The 17,242-nt window shown below is 36.9% G+C and overlaps 1 long non-coding RNA gene across 8 annotated transcripts in view; it reads right to left on the bottom strand.

Annotated features, from left to right (window-relative positions):
• LOC145512531 (uncharacterized) overlaps positions 1 to 17,242 on the bottom strand; it is a 1,082,988-nt gene that overhangs the window by 214,784 nt on the left and 850,962 nt on the right. For 3 of the 8 annotated variants that reach the window (XR_014058625.1, XR_014058635.1, XR_014058649.1), the window contains 2 exons: positions 16,712 to 16,974; positions 15,555 to 16,448 (listed from right to left, as the gene is read on the bottom strand). The exons of the other annotated variants lie outside the window; for them this stretch is intronic. This is a non-coding gene — a long non-coding RNA (uncharacterized LOC145512531). Of the gene's footprint in view, positions 1 to 15,554; positions 16,449 to 16,711; positions 16,975 to 17,242 lie in introns of those variants that run through there. 8 annotated transcript variants of the gene reach the window in all.

Below are 17,242 nucleotides of genomic sequence, written 5' to 3'. Positions count from 1 at the left end.
ATCAATTTTATAGAAAAAGGGCTTATCGTGGTTGGTAAGAGAAAAATATGTACTGAATTCTCATTAATTAGAAATGACAAGCTCAGCAAGAGTTTCAAGAAGAATCCAAGTTGCCAATGGATTATGTATAAGTGCCTTTGCTGAATGAAAAACTGAAACCTATTACATTGCACATCATCACGTGTAATATTCATGCCTTGTTTGAGGGGCTTGTTTGCAGAGTAAATACACTTTTAGTTTTACCTAGCTGCTTAGTTATTAATATGGCTGAAGGAAAAAAAAAGAATTTTGCAGCTGGTTTTTACTACTCACGATTCAGTTAAAAACTATATTAATTTAGTGAGATTATAGCTGCCATTCATTGACACTGTGATATTTGTTGTGTGTACTTTTTACTCTAAGGATCTCTCTCCCCTGAAGACTTTCTATTTTGAAAATGGGAATTCAAGTATTCTAAACTTAGTGCTTTAGTCTCCTATTTAATAGTCAATAGCTGCTTGTTTCTTCTTTTCTCTCTAAACTAATGGTTAATTTCTGAGGTGTTTCTTGCATAAACTAATGGAAGGATCACTTCATATTTTTAAGGAGAGGCAAAGGGGAATTTTAAATTTTTTTCTTACATTGAATCATAAGTTTTTACCTGGGAGGAAGAGATGTAATACTGTGGTATAAAGCAGTCTTTTTGTATAAAATGATCATTGAATTTTTTTTTTATATAATTTCAGAGAATAAAAGTCTACTCTGTGTAATTGTGATCTCTATTTTAATGTCTTTTTAATGTCATTTTAATGTCTCCTAGTTTCTGGTAACTTTCAAACTCCCTACAATTTGTACTATACTCTGAATGTGTTGTTCCCATTCTGCAGAAGTTTCCTCCTGCCCAAAAATTTGACCAAGGGGTGGGGTCACTTAGTAGGAAATCTAAAATGTACATTAAGCAAACAAATGAGTGAATGTGGTAAAAATTTAAGGCTTGATTATCTCATCCTAGGGAGATCTGAATTTTAATAGAAGTATCTTAAAAAGTTAAAACAAACAAACCTTGAAAACCTAAAGCCACTAGCTTTTAAGAAAGGATTTGGGGGTGACTAGAGGTTAATGGAGATCTTTTGAGTAAGAGGAATTAGTTAGACACCATCAAATGACACTTCATAGGCAACTATCAAAACTACTCACTCATAATTTAATTTTATTTCTACTCAGAAAAGTCATTAGGGCCCACTATGTCTGGGTTTGGCCTGAGATGGATACATAAATACCCATTCTTACAGTTTAATAAAGAAAACAGACAACATTGACATAATATATGATTTGACAGGTTTTGTTCTTGAAGGGTGTATAGTGAAGCCAGAGGTAGAAAATAACTCTACCTAGGAAAATCCAGGGGGCTTCCTGGAGGAAGTTGTATTTGAATTGCATTCTCCAGATCTAAGAGAATGAGAAGGCACACAGCAAGTGGCTAGTAATAAAGAGGATGGGAGACTAAAATATCATGGCCCACTCTCAGTATTATATGTGACCAATAGAGACAGAAATGACCTGTAAAAGTCCTCAAGGCCACATGCTTTGGAACACCTTGCTAAAACAGGTAAAAGATGTGATGGGGACATACCATTCAACCACACTTACTCCTCTTACATTCATGTCACCTTTTTCAAAGGCAGCTTTTCTCTTTTCATTCTTAGGTTGCTTGGGTACATGTCTGTGTTGTGACAATCAAGGTTGATTGTCTTGGATTAGTTATACTGTTGAGCTTAATTTTCCTTTTGAGCTGGTAACCATTCCAAACATGCTTGAGTCTATGATTAGTTTTGCTGAGGAGATTTTTCTGTTTGGGAACGTGGGTAGCTTTTCAACCTTGCTTTTCTGGCAGCATTCTGCAGATTTAATAACTCTGGTTATAGGAAATTTGGAAAGACAAAGAGATGTTAAACCAATATTATGTTAGTATTTATTACCACTGAGCATATTCTGAGTAATGAAGGAGAAATGGCTTCTACGTAAGAGGTCAGAGTTAACAAAGAAATGACCAGATCTGTTTAATTATGAAGCCTGACTTTCCTCCTTCTGCACCCTGCCCCCTGCCCCCCTCCCCGGCCTTAATCTTCTCTAAGGCAATAAGGCAGCTGATAGGGAAAAGCTGATCTCTGCCTTCTGTGTCTTATCCGAGATGGCAGTACCATTCCATCATTCTCTTGAATAAATGAATACTGAATGTAAAATACTTGTTGACATTTCCATAGCAAAGGTGAGAGTTCCAGTTAGTGGGTTCTAAAAAAGGGATTTGGGCAGGGGCACAATGGATTTCTGTTATTTACTTCAAGGATAGTGATGTGCATTTGAAAAGAACCATAGGAAAATACTAAGACAGAGGGGAAGTATTTAAGCATAGTAGCCAGGAAAGCTGGTTCCTAGTCTTGGGTGGAAAACTGGCTTTTGAGCGTGATCCTCCTAAGACCTCAGTTTTCTTATCTATAAAATGAAAGTGGACCGGATGACTCCTCAGACCCTTTCCCCTTTTTTGAAGCCTCACATGACAGTTTGATGTGAACTATGTTGTGCAATTCAATTTTTTTGAGGATGTGGGTAGAATTCTCATCAGTGATATTATCATTTACCCAGTATATCTCCTCTTGCAGTTTGGCTAACGAAAGGCTGATGTTTAGTTTTTGGAAGAGGGTGTGTGGTACAACATTGCAGCTAGCATCAAGAGAGATCATTACTTTCCCAACATCCTTTGCACACAGATTTGGCTACATGATACAGTGCTGGCCAAAGGATCCTAAGAAGCTAGGGGATCTAAGAAAACTTTTGCTTTTCCTGATAAAATTAATGATCATTCTCCTTCTTGATTTGAATAAGGATGGGAACTTCAGTACCCATACTGTGGTTATGAGGTCAAATTATATTGTAACAGCAATAAATGATATACCAAGTAGCCCATATCTCAAGAATTATTATGTAAATAAACTCCTCCCTATTTGTTTAGGCCACAATAGGGTTCATTCTATCATTTGCAACACTGTCCTTTTCTTTCAGGCTTTACAAGCCAATGTATGTGATCCTAGTTAGTTGAAATTGGCCTCTTCAGAATGAAGATGTTCATTTAAAAGGTTAAATGTTTAGATTCTTATCCTACTTGCTCTATGAGCTTTAAAGTAGCTATTCTGTTAAATATATATGGAAAAAGTCAGAATATTTCCAGGCATCTACACTGGACCCCCATGGATTGTACAGCCAAGGTCAACTTAAAGCACCAGTTGTTATAAAGATGTCAAGGCAAAACATGAATTAAAAAGTTATCTTGACAGAGTTTCAGTTCTCTCTTTCCTACCATTACCCTTTGGAGTTCTTATTTTCCCATAGGAAGATAAGTACTCTAAATCATAACAAAATGCTAGATATAGATCTTCCCAACCCAGGAATCAAGTCTCCTGCATTGCAGGTAGATGCTTTACCAGCTGAGTTACAAGGGAAGCCCATTCAATAATTACCCTCCAGAAAATGCTTAATCCATAAGAGCATATAGATTAATTGTGGATTCACAGGCATCTGCAAAGGAAGGTATTTCTTTTGTTTGTTTTTGTTGTTGTTTGTTTGTTTTAATGGCTAAAGAAGAGTTTTAAGATCTTTTAAAATAATGTCCTGTGAGTAAAAACTCACCCTACCTCTACATAAGGCCAGCTGGCATCTCTAGTATGAACTGATAAAGACCTGTTTTATTCTCACTGAGAGAAGAAAAATTGAGGATGCAGAACTAGAGATAATACCAAATTATTTGTACTTGCTTTTTGGAAGCAGTTAAGAATATTCACTCTGAGACTTCCCTGGCAGTCCAGTGGCTAAGAATCCTCTTGCCAATGCAAGAGACATGGGTTCGATCCTTGGGCCAGGAAGATTCCATATGCTGTGAAGCAACTAAGCCCATTTACCACAATTACTGAGCCCATGAGCCCCAACTACTGAAGCCCATGTGCCTAGAGACCATGTTCTACAGCAAGAAAAGCCACTGCAATGAGAAGCCTATGTACCACATCAGGTAGCCAAAGGTTAATTAATTAATTTTTAAAAAGACATTTCGATACATATCTATGCACATGGTGTACACACACACACACATTCTACACTAAGTTGCCCATACATTTCTTTTCAGTTTACTTTTAACACAGAGACACTGCGGTATGGAAGATGGCACAAGAGAGGACCAATAACTACTTCTTCACTATAATAAAAATTAGGCAGGAAATAGTTTCATGTCAAAGAAGTAAGCATACAAGGCTTCACCTGCATAGGAAGCTATGGTCCATTGCCTCGTGTTTCATCACAGCCCCTGCTAGGTTGACAGAAAGCCACACCTGGGGTCTAGTAGTGCAGTGTGAGGAACACGCTACTCCTGCTTCGAAGCACTCCATGGCTGAGATATGCATCTTGGCTCTCCCATGTGCACAGCCACTCACATGGAAACCCCTGATGTATGGGCTATCAATATTCAATGTGTTTACAGAGAGATCCCCAACTGGGCTCTCCTGCTGGAAGAAATACTGGTTATGGTAGAGCACACAGTACATTTCAATTAAAGCAGAAAGGAGTTGCTACTTCATCGAGTGTGATAAGAAGTAGAAGATGTATATTGAATGTAGCATGTGAAGACAAAAGTCTTGGTAATATAACTAGATGGTAGCTTTCTGGGCTTGTAACTTGGAACAGGTCACACTGCATTCCTCCTCAACATTTTATTCCGAATCTGAGGGAAACCAGGTGAAAATAATTGGCTGTTTTTTTAGGACAAAATAAAGAAGGACATGGATGGACCTAGAGTCTGTCATACAGATTGAAGTCAGAGAAAAACAAATATTGTATATTAATACATATTCATGGAATATAGAAAAACAGTACAGATGAACCTATTGGCAAAACAGAAATAGAGAAACAGACATAGAGAATGGACATATGGATACTAGGGTGGGAAGGAGGGGGTGGGATGAATTGGGAGACAGGGATTGACAATTTAAATATATATACTACTATGCATAAGATAGATATCTAACCAACACCTACTGTACAGCCCAGGGAACACTACCTAATGCTCTGTGGTGACCTAAATGGAAAGGAAATCAAAAAAAGAGAGGATATGTGTACATGTATGGCTCATTCACTTTGCTGTCAGTAGAAAATAACACAGCACTGTAAAGTAATTTTTATTGTTTAGTTGCTAAGTTGTGTCTGACTCTTTTGAGATCCCATGGACTATAGCCTGCCAGGCTCCTCTGTCCCAGGGATTTCCCAGACAAGAATCTTGGAATGGGTTGTCATTTCCTTTTCCAGGGACCTCCCCAACCCAGGAATTGAACCTTCATCTTCTACATTGGCAGTCGGGTTCATCATCACTGAGCCACCAGGGAAGCCCCCAAAGCAACTATATTTCAATAAAATTTTGAAATAAAGAAAGAAATATGGACTTAACTTGAAGAGGTAATGTGTACAGATTAGAGGGGTTTGCCTTGGTGATACTCTAAGCAGAGTGGTGGTTGTTATGAATGAATGTTATGGCCATTTTTAAGTGCATGGTTTCTCTTATAAACTAATTCAAAATCACCTCTTGAATTGAACTCAGGAAGGAGACTCTTCAAGTAGGGAATGGGCACTTAATTAGATCCTGGGTTGCAATTGTCCCTTTGGGAGTTTCTAAGGCTGTGTGATTCCTGCTGTCATCATCATGTTCACTGCCAGGGGTCCATGGCTCCTCTTTCAGATTCTACTCTAGCATAAACCTAAACCCTCCTTTTGTTTTCTCTCAACATGGTTAACATTTTCAAGAGAAACTTCACTAAAGGAGACAGAAATAATGATATAATCAAAGGCCATAGCAACAGAAAAATCCATGTTAAAAAATGTAGACAATACAAGATGTTTTTCCTTACAAATATAATACTATTGATACGTTGTGACCTTCAAAGAGTTGGAATTACTATATTGGTCTTTGTTTCTTGATAGCTTGATTCCTGACCGCCCACTGGTTATGTAAATCTTTAGTTTTTACTATTAGAGCAGTTCCCTAGACCATTTCAATTATAGAGGGGGGAAAAAATTCTTGTCCTTTACCCATCTGGGGCTATTTGGCTGGGGCTCTGTAAATTAGACCGGCAAAAGGCAGATTAACAAGAGAAAAACAAACACAAGTCTATTAATTCTATTAATAAGCACATTGTGCATACACACGAGGGCACCCAGCAATGAAAAACCAAAAGAGGTGATTGGAACTTGGGCTTATATACTGCCTTAGGCTAAACAAAGGAAAAAAAGGTATTTGGGGCTTCTGGGGAGAAAGTTATGAGAAGGTACTTTCATTGGTAATGGATGAAATGTCAACTTGGTTACACTGACGCATTAATACCAACTGATGGAAAATAAATGACAATGTTTTGACCATATCATATACATACAATCTTGTTAGATTCTGATCTACTGTCTTGAGATATATTTCATCCAAGAAACTCAGATCATCAAAGAAAATGTAATTTAAAATTAATTCAAGTATTTTCCTTGTCATTTCTTAAAAACAGTGAAGGACATTTGTAGCTCACAACATTTCAACATTTCTTTTTTTCTCTCTCTTTCTTTTAATAATTTTCTTCTTAGCACTCTTGACTGATTTACTTGCAAACACCTTACAAAAAGTCTTGCCCTCCTCCCCACATAAAAGCTTTCATCTAACCCAAGTCAGTGCATCCCTTATTTTTCTGTCTCTTTCTTTTATTCCTTGTCTCCTCTCTCCCTTCTTTTATTCTATTCATCTCCCATCTTTTATTTTGCATTACAAAGGGCTGAATTACTACCCTGGGGAGGCTGGCAGTGAAGTTTCCTCAGCAAACTGGGGGAGGAGGGAGAAAAAAACTGAGAAACTGAAGCCAGAATCTTTTTTACTGAGCAGGGGAAAGTTTGCAAACTCTCATGCTAGAATTTTTTGTTCTTCTACACTTAGAATAGGATTATATACTGTTGGACTGGGATATTTATCGTATCTAGGCACCTTTAAAGAGGAAAATGGACAGATCTTCTTCAGCCCTTTTCTATTGACTATCACTGTTTCTGGGCTTCACAGGGGACGCTGGTGGTAAAGAACCTGCCTACCAGTGAAGGAGACATAAGAGATGCAGGTTCGACCTCTGGGTTAGAAAGATCCCCTGGAGGACAGCATGACAACCCACTCCAGTACTGTTGCCTGGAGAATCCCACAGACAGAAGCACTGGCGAGCTCCAGTCCATAGGGTTGACTGAAGTGACTTAGCACGCATACATGCACACATCCCTCTTTCTACGTGCACTCCTTCATTTAGAACATTGGGACTAGGTCCATTTCTGATCATGGGATGATCTATTTTTATTTTTGTGTTTGTATAGCAAAACTGTGGCCCTGACATTCGGACTCATATCAGTCAAAAGCCTTGAAAGTATCAAGAGCAATCTTCATTTTTTTTCAAGTCCATCAAATCTCTTTTTCTCCATTATGAAAGAGAAAACTTCTTGTTGCCAATATTTTTTGAGATGGTATACTTATCCTCCTAGGTATAGTTAACGCTGACCTCAGATATGTGAATTTTACTTTAACGTGGCTTTTAAGAAAATAATATAGAGCTCAAAATAGTAAAAGCACATTTGAAATAGTTGCGGGAATTGAGAAGATATAATATTGGGAAGGTTGCAAGTAAATTCTTCTTTTGAAATTTTCAATATACTTTCTGGATTGGCAGTCCCCCCTCCCCCACTTGACAAGAAACTCGATGGTTTGCAGGAACACAGTGGTTTAATAAAATTGGCCTTCTTCCTTCTACTAAAAGTTTACCTGCGAGAGCCCCGAACATAATAAAATCAGATTATGAAGGCAATCATATTTACTTGTAATAAATCAAATCTTGCAGACATCAGTTAAGTCTCCCTACTGCACTGGGACAATATCATGCGTGCATACATCAATACCTGAGGTGTCAGAAATATATTTCATAAGTTCAGAAAAATTGCACATACACTCCCAGCACCATTATGAGCAGTGAATTTGTAATGTGAACATTATGATGTATAAAGTGGCTTTGTTCCTACATTTAATAAGCAACGCATGTCAAGCCCACAAACATAACGGAATTTGCTGGTGATTTCTTACCATTAAATGTAGGTTATTGTTTTCAGAAAAAAAAAAAAAGAACTTTTTCATGCTTTGCTAACATTATCCATTTCTAAGCACACACAGTCTCCTTCAACAAAGTAGCCACCTCTTTAAATCAGTAAATAAAACCAGACCTACCACTGTGACATTAAATTAGGCTGGACTGAAATAACCATTGGCCAAAATCTTTGTCTAGAATTAGCTGCTATGAGAATCTATGCTATTTCTTTTCCAAGACATCTTTTAAAATTACAGTAGTCCAAAAAGGCACTGTCTTCTGTAGAAAGATCCCAATACAATATGGCATTTTCAGGATGGATTCATTGAAACTTTATGACTCTTGCCTCCAACCTAATACTTCAGATTATTAGCTTATCTATAAAGAGTTATAAAATGGAGTTTGAAGGGTTAGTACATCTTACATTGGTGATTTGAGAGAAGTAAAAATAAATTTTATAGACTTATTGTAAGTGTACACTCTAAGAAACTGGTGATTAAATTAATCTTTTCTTTCTTAAAAAATATTTCTTTTCTTTCTTAAAAATTAAATTGATCTTTTCTTCCTTAAAAAATATTTCTCATTAAATAATGTTTTTGAGGTCTTACTGCTTTAGTATATTAGCATGTATTCTCTTAGTGGAAGGGGAATAGTTTGAAAAGTTTGAATGACTAGAAAGGGCAGCAGCAAATTTGATCAGCCTAGGGGAATTGATGCTAGATGCAGGAGACAAAGTGCATTTCAGACCTGATGATGCTGGAAACGTGAGTCCTACTGGGCCACAGGGAAATCTACCAGACAAGTTCATTGCATTATACTTGTCTCAAGCACTAACATCTGGAAAAATTTCACAGATTCCCTATGAGCTGCCTTTTCATTCTTTTCTACTCTGTTCTATATCTTCCCATCTATTCTGTCCTTTTCCAGTTCTTTCTTTTCCATTCCACTTCATTAGTATTAGAGTAAATCCCATGTGCCTTGATTGCTTCATGCATTTGGTAAGTTGAAATCTTGGATGAAGTCTCTACTTCACGGGGTTTATGAGATGAAGAGATGAGACAAGGACAGCACACAAGGGGTCCCCAGTTCATGATCACAAGAGTGCTGACTGACAGCTGATGGGACTGATGAAAGGACAGAAAGACAGCCCTGAACCGAGCGCTGGGTTGGAGTGGGGATTGTGAACAGGGGATGGTTTTGCATTTCTGAAGACTACAGAAAGAGGGATAAATGGCCTGGAAACATACTTTCCACTTTCTGGGAGGAAGGAAATTTATTATTGTTTAATTTTGCTCTTTCAATTCTGCCCAAAGAAATTTCAAGAACCTCTGTAGGGAAAGTTCAGCATATTTACTTATCAAAGAGGATTTTCAAATGCAACATTTCCCCCTTTTTGATGCCTTAGAAATAAGCATTTCCATTTACAACTGTTCTCAAAGAGGCTACTTGAAAAACCGCCCACTCTGGGTCTGAACAGATTGGTATTTAAAGAATCCTATGGCTTATTCACTTAGATCAGGTACACATAGTAGAAATGCAAAGTTCAGCACTGCAGGGAATTTAAAACACCCATTTTGTTGTTCTCAAAGTTAAGGGAGAAAAAAAAAAAAAAAAACCAGAATGGAAGGAAGAGGAGAAGCAGACAGAAGAAGAGGTGGAACATATACAAGTCAACATTGCTTTAACACATACTACATGCCTGGCTCTGTGCCAAGTTCCTTTCATACATTTCTTCATTTGAACCACACTGTGACCCCAACTGTTAAGCTTATCCCAGGAATCCAATAGGCAGAGAGATTAGACATGCTAAGGGGCAGGATTGTGTTTGAAACTTGAGTCCATCTGTTTCAAAGCCTGTGGGATTATCCATTGTATTTACTTCCTCGCTAATAAGACTATCAAGAAGAGCAATTGACTTTGGTTGTTTCCAAATTCACCTAATACAACTGAACAAAACCTTAAGAACATCAGCCTTAAGGCTTGAGGGGCTTCAGATCTTTTATTTCTTGCTATACAGTTGATGGCACAAAAACAAATTAAACTATTACCAGTTGAAATTTTTGAGTTATTGATATATGTGTATTTTTATTAGTAGTAAAGATGAAAACCTCATTAGGAGATAAAATGCCTTTCCCATGTCTGAATTAGGGGTGGGGAGGGGTATGGCATACAAGCTTGAGAATAGCTTGTTTTCTTAATTATCTTCATTCAGATAATCAAATATCTAATATTTGTATGTAAAGTCTTTAGTGTGGTGGCTTCCTTATGTGTCAATTCGGCTAAATGAACTACAATTTCCAGAATTCCCTATCTTGTAGGTTTCTGGCCAAGGTAGGCCATCAGAGAGATTCTTGTATGAGATTTGGTGGGCAGAAACAAAGCCATAGTTATTTTGGAGCTCACACATTCTTGTTAGTTGAGTAAACTCACTTTATTGGTGTGGTGTAGCAGGCAGGTTCTACCAGGTGAGGATTTTGCTCCATGATGAAGCATACCATCTTTTCCTGCAGGATTTCCACACCATTGAAGTCAGAGTCAGTGAGAAATTGCATGGTTTTAGACCACCTCTGTGGGTTCCAGCTCATGCTTGTGGATCCCAGTTTGTCCTTGCTCCACCCTACTCTTATGGGTTGAATTGTATGTCTCCCAAGAAGGAGATGTTAAAAGTCCTTATCCTGAATACCTCACATTGTGACCCTATTTGGAAAAGGGGTCTTTGCAGAGATAATCAAGTGAAAAGGAAGTGGTTATGGTAAACCCTAACCTAATAGGACTGGTGTCCTTATACAGAGGTGGGGTTTGGACACGGAGACATGCTCAGAAGGAAGAAGGTGTAAAGACACACAGGGAGAAGAACACTGTGTGAAGGTGGAGGATTGAAGTGATACATCTGTTGAGCCAACAAACTTCTCAGCCAACCCAATATAAGCCAAGGGATGCCAAAGATCACTATACCAACTCCCAGAAACCTCTGAAAAGGAATCAAACATGCCAACAGCTTGATTTCAGACTTCTAGCCTCTAGAACCATGGGCTGATAACATTTTAATTTTAAGCCACCCACTTTGTGCTACTTTGTTAAGGCAGCCCTGTAGACCTCAAGCTCTGGTATCAGAAGCAAGGACAACTGCCTTACAGAGACGGCTTAATCAGTTGCCACAGTTGTGGAAGATCTAGTCCTGGCAATAAATCCCTAGTGGTTTTGCTTCTCTGATTGAACCCTAACTGACAGGCAGAAAATAAATTAGTTTAAAAAGGACCAGAAAGCTCCAAGCACAGTTGCACAGTAGGTAATTTAGAAATAACAAGAAGAGGGATGCTTCTGTGATGTTAATGAACAGAATAAACCTGAATCTTAATCAGTGCAAAGTTCACAGCTTATAACAAAAGTTCTTTTCCTCAAACACAGGCTGTGCTATTAAATTTATTAGTTTATTGATGTTTCTAAACACATTAGTGACAGCTGCCAGTATTTTCACTGTTTAAGAGAAATAATTTTTTAATTTTTTCCAGGTCACCAAACAAGCCTTGAAAAATTTATGCTCTTAATAGAAGTTGAATACAAATTCAGGGAATACTGTCCCACATATTGCTGAATACAACTTAATTATCACTTATTAATATTGTAACTTTCTTTGGAAAAAACTCAGTATTTGGAAGATACTACTTTGTTAAAACCCTGCCCATGTCCTTCTGAGTTAAGACATAGTGGAATTCATTATCACCACTTTTAAGCATAATCAGGGTACAGACCACAGATTTATTGGTCATCCTTTCAACTGCTTTAATCAGGTTATCAGTTCAGCTATAAACTCCTAGAAGTATACCAGCCTATCTCCAAGTAGATTTGTGATTTAATGTCTTTTCCAAGGTAGAACACAAGAACAAATCTAATCAGCACAAGCTCAAGGTACCTAATGACTTTTAGGTGGTTCTGATGTTGCTTCTTCACTTGATACCATATAACTTGTTTGCAATAGCATGAAAAACTTTAATATAGAATGCTCATCATTTTGTCAAATTCTTTACCCCGTTCTCATGCTACAATCAATATAATTACTTAGTACCTCCATTTAAACACATGACAACTCTTTTGTAAAGAGGATCCTATGTAAAAGGTGGCTTTTTAAAATGGCCTGTTATGTTTTAACTGTCTTTTTAAAGTATTAAGAATGGGGGAGGGAAGTAATAGAAGTGATATTTCTACCAAAGATCTTTGACAGAATAACAATTAGTTATTTGGATTATTTTAACTCCATTATGCAAATTAACTTATTTGCTTAGCTAGTCAAAATTGTGAGCTTAAAGTTAGCTGCAGGGGGTGACATAATTATGGTTGTTAAGAGTAAAGCATTTCATGTTGATGTATGACAGAAACCATTACAATATTATAATTATCCTCCAATTAAAAATGAAATAAAATTTTGAAAAAGAGTAAAACATTTCTAGTTTAAAGAATCACAGACATTTTTGCAGAGAAAGTGAGCAGGAAATGATCTTACATCCTTTTGTCATGTTGTTCTGTCCATGAAAGGAAGACCAGAATACGTTAATCAGAGAGCAGCTGGGAGCAAAGGCAGTAGTTTGGAGGAGAGAAGGGAGAAGAGAAGGAGAAAGAAGGAATAGAAGCAGCCTGAGGTCTTCCCTGGTGGTAGAGTGGTTAGAATTCCATGCTTCCACTGTAGGGAGCACAGGTTCCATCCCTCATTGGGGAACTATGAGCCTGCAAGCCTCATGGTACGATAAGTATGAAACAGACAATGCTTTACTTGTATGAATCATCAAGCTGTAGCACTTGCAACCAAGTAATTAACTATCTTATCTAACAGAGCAGCTCACAGAGTAGACAGATAAAATGGAATGACATACCAAAAAAATAAAAGTTAAAACCCAAATTAGATGTTGCATAATATTTGAATAGAGTTCAATTTGGGGTGTTCATTTGTAGGGGTTCATAGGTATCTTAATTATGTTATGCATTATATATTTTCTTAAGACTTGTTAGACAAAGTAGTAATTAACATATCACTTAATAAAATACATTTACTTTAACAGAAAGGAAACTTTGCTAGGATCATTGGTGTAGGAGAAAGCAAATTAATTAGCTTTTAGGAAGCCAGCTCCTGGTTCTAATTCTTCCAACAGAATTTTTTTTTTTACCTTGGGTAACTGACTACTTACAAGACCCTTATTTCTATATTTGTAAAATAAAAGATTTGGGTAGGTGAGTACTTTTCAAACTTCATTTCCAGCCTTGCAACAATTTGTTCAAGCAGAACTCATATCTAGAAACCTAGTGTGCAAATTGAGAGGGGCTCTGCTTGAAGTTGAGGTGGGGATAAGAGCCTTCCCTGCCAGGGCGGTACTCTATTAGACTTGCATCACAAGGCAAACTTAACACCTCTCCAGAGGCTGCTGTCTGAATGGTCCAACAGCATACTTTCCTGGAGTACTTGGTGTGTTTATTTTCCCTTACAAATCAGTCTGAATTTACTAGTTTAAGGTGATCTGATTAGGGCACCTGTCATTTATAATTCTCCTGGTTTCCCTTCCCTTTTGTTTCTCACTTTGGTCACGTTTTGAATTTCCTTTTCTCTTGTCATTGTTCCCAGTCATTACTAAAACCATTTTTTATGCTCCATTAACACATTTGCTCCTCTTGTGTCTACTTCCTTTCTCAAGGAATTCTGAGATTTGGATTATAATTCTGGAGCCAGGAGGAAATCTTCCTTCACTAGTTTAGATCCACCTGTCACTTTGGTATCCTAAAATGTTCAAGCTATCCCCATTCTGAGAATATGCTGATGTTCTACAATGTCAAATGCTTTATAAGTAGTTGTGCTAAAGATTTATTTATGAAATGAAATAATTAATGATGAATTCATTTAGTCATAGTGTTTTTGCTTATGCTGCCAACTAGAATAATCTATTTGTGTCTCTCGAGGTTGCCATTATTTCAGTCATTACTACTAGCTAGGGATTAACTAAGAATTATAATAGTATTTTGCAAGTATTCGTGAATCAGATTTACGCTTTTCATTTATTTTTTTGAATGAGAAAATACATGAGCATAGCCTGAAATGTCCGTGACTTTACAAAGGTTCATAACAAAAATAGTACTTTTAACTCCTCTTCACCCTGATTCTTGTCTCTAGCAGGTGACCATTAATCTTTTAGCATTTTCTTAATTGCTTAGTGGACTTCCCTGGTGGCTCAGACGGTAAAGCGTCTGCCTACAAATGAGGAAAACCCGGGTTCAATCCCTGCGTCAGGAAGATCTCCTGGAGAAGGAAATGGCAATCTGCTCCAGTATTCTTGCTTGGAAAACCCCATGGACGGAGGAGCCTGGTAGGCTACAGTCCTTGGGGTCGCAAAGCGTCAAACATGACTGAGCGACTTCATTTTCACTTTTAATCCCTTAGCATATTTCTAAGTAGGGTTTTAATTTTTAAATTTTATTTCAGATATTACCTATTGACGTTGACCAGTCCCTCCACCACGCCCACCACCTTGAAAAGAACACATAAATTCCTATTACACTCCTAATGCATTTACATTACAATTTACATAAATAAATAGTCTGTGCTAATATGGTTATGGCTCTGTGAATGTTATTTATGGCTGAACCATGTAAAGTACAATGAATCTATTTCTAGGTACACTACTTTTTGTTTTTCCTGGAGTTACTGACTTGCTCTTTCATTTTCTCTGTTATCTAAGCACTTGTTATTCATAAATTCTCTTCAGAAATGCAATACTTCATGTAATATATTCCCAAACATCAGGTAATCTCTTTTTTAACATTTTATTATTTTTCCTTGAAATATATCCATATTCTTGCTTCAGTTTGATCCTTTTGCTCTTGTATCCCAGGTCACAGTCAAAGTTGAAGGATTTTACCTTATTGTTTTGTGTTTTGGATTTTACTTCATTGTCTCAAATTATATATTTTGTTCCTTGAATAGAATATTTCCTCTTTGATTTATTATCTCATTTTGTTTAGTAAATTTTCCAGTGGGCTACTAATAAATGGTGCATAAGAACAACGCTTCTTAAGAATCTGCATATCTGAAAAAATGTAGTTTTTATACCCCTAAATTAGGTTGATAGTTTGACTCCATGAGCATTTGAGGCTAAAAACCGCTTTCCCTTAGAATTCAAAAGCATTTAATCATTATATTCTATCTTTCAATTTTACTTTTGAGAAATCCAGTGTCCAACTGATTCTTAATATTTTGTGACATGTTTCAATTTTCTCCTCTTTGGATATATTTAGCCTTTTATCTTTAGCTATTGTATTCTGAAATTTTTAAATGATACGCTGACTGAATGGACATTTTCAATCTGAGAATTTATGGCTTTTGACTTTGGAATTTTTTAGTATGACTATTACTTCTTTTCTTCTTTATTTCTGTTTATTTTCTTTTTCTATCATTTAGATGTTGAACCTTCTGCACAGATCCTCTCATTTACTTATATTTTATGTCTCCTTTCCCATCCCTTTTATTTGGTTGACTTTTTGGTTGAACAAATAGTCCAGTATCTTCCGTAAGTTTTGATGAATTTTTATTTATCCTGTATATATTTAATTTCAACAGTTCCTTTTTATTTTCTGAGCACTCTTAAAAAAAACACACACACAATTAGTACTCTTTTCTTATTACCATAATAACTTCTTGTATCTCTCTAAAGATAGTACCAATATTCTATAATATAATTTTCTCTTTTGGTGTATTAGTGTTGTGATTCCTCAGAGTTCTCTCTTACTTTTTGTTACCTTTAATTCTTGTGTTTCTGATAGGGGCTTCCCTGATAGCTCAGTTGGTAAAGAATCCAGCTGCAATGCAGGAGACCCTGGTTTGATTCCTGGGTTGGGAAAATCCGCTGGAGAAGGGATAGTCTACCCACTCCAGTATTCTTGAGTTTAGAGGCTTTCCTTGAATCTCTGGTGATCCTCAGCTCTCCTATTTATATCTGAGGCACTAAAGGGTTGATTAGAAGCTCTGTATCTATGGTCAGGACTTACCAGGTGATCCAACAAGAGCTGTTTATTTAAGTGAGAAATTTCAAACTGTTCTCTCAGTTTCCTCAGCGAAGAATCTAGCAAACTTCTGCTTTGGAGTTTAACCTTGGCTGCTGCATTTTCTGTGCCTGGTGGAGGAAACGAGCTGGTAATCTCACTGTTTTCTATAACATTTACTTGGTCTCCTGGTTTTGGCTGTGCTCCATGTTCCCAAACAGAATCTCTGGTTCAGTCTTCTGCTGGAGTGGAGGAGGGAGATGTGCTCGGCTGTGAGAGATTAGGAAAGGAGATTTAGACTGTACTGTTACTTAATTTGCAGGGCTGAATGCAAAATGAAAACGTGGGGTCAACTGTTCAAAAATTATTAAGAAGTTCAAGATGGCAACAGAAGATTAAGCTGTTTCTTAATCCTGTGCAATGTGGGAACCTGTGCAAGCGCACAGGTTGCAGATCCAAGAAGCCATCCTGGTTTAGGTGTCTAACTACTCCTTATATCTTTTTCAAACTAATTTCTCTATTTATAGTCTTACCTGCACTCCTATTCTTCCAAGGCACTTAAGGGGTTGATGTCTGAGCTCCGATACTTCTGTGGCACACATGAGCTTGTTGGTTTTCCACTCTTTTGCTAAGGCTCCCTCTCCATAGCACCTGATGTTCATGTTGCTTCAGTCATCCTTCTGTCTTTGAGCTTTCAAAATTGTGTTGACATCTTTCATATGTGGTTCTCTCATTTTATTCTGTTTGTCCTTACGGGTTTCTGTTTTCTTTTTGCAAATCTATTTTCTCTTGTTGACTATTGTTTTGGGAAAAAAGTTGAAATAAGCACTTGTCATATCTTTAATACATAATAGGAAATCTGAATTTTCACTTTGCATTTCTCACAAAGTCATACCCATTTACTCCACTGGTTTTTTAAAAAATAGATTTATATTCTGTAAAGGATCTAAGTCTTTACTAAGTTAATAATTTATTATTAAAAATATTTAAACAAAAAACCTTAATCTTTATGAGCAGTGATAAAGGGACTTAATAATAACTGTTCACTTGTTTTGATCATCAAT

This window comes from Giraffa tippelskirchi, chromosome 1, assembly GCF_054371585.1.
Source record: "Giraffa tippelskirchi isolate mGirTip1 chromosome 1, T2T-mGirTip1v1.2.pri, whole genome shotgun sequence".
In the NCBI taxonomy this organism is placed as follows: domain Eukaryota; kingdom Metazoa; phylum Chordata; class Mammalia; order Artiodactyla; family Giraffidae; genus Giraffa; species Giraffa tippelskirchi.
The sequence above is the reverse complement of the archived record's forward strand: the minus strand, read 5'-3'. Positions and strand labels throughout refer to the sequence as shown.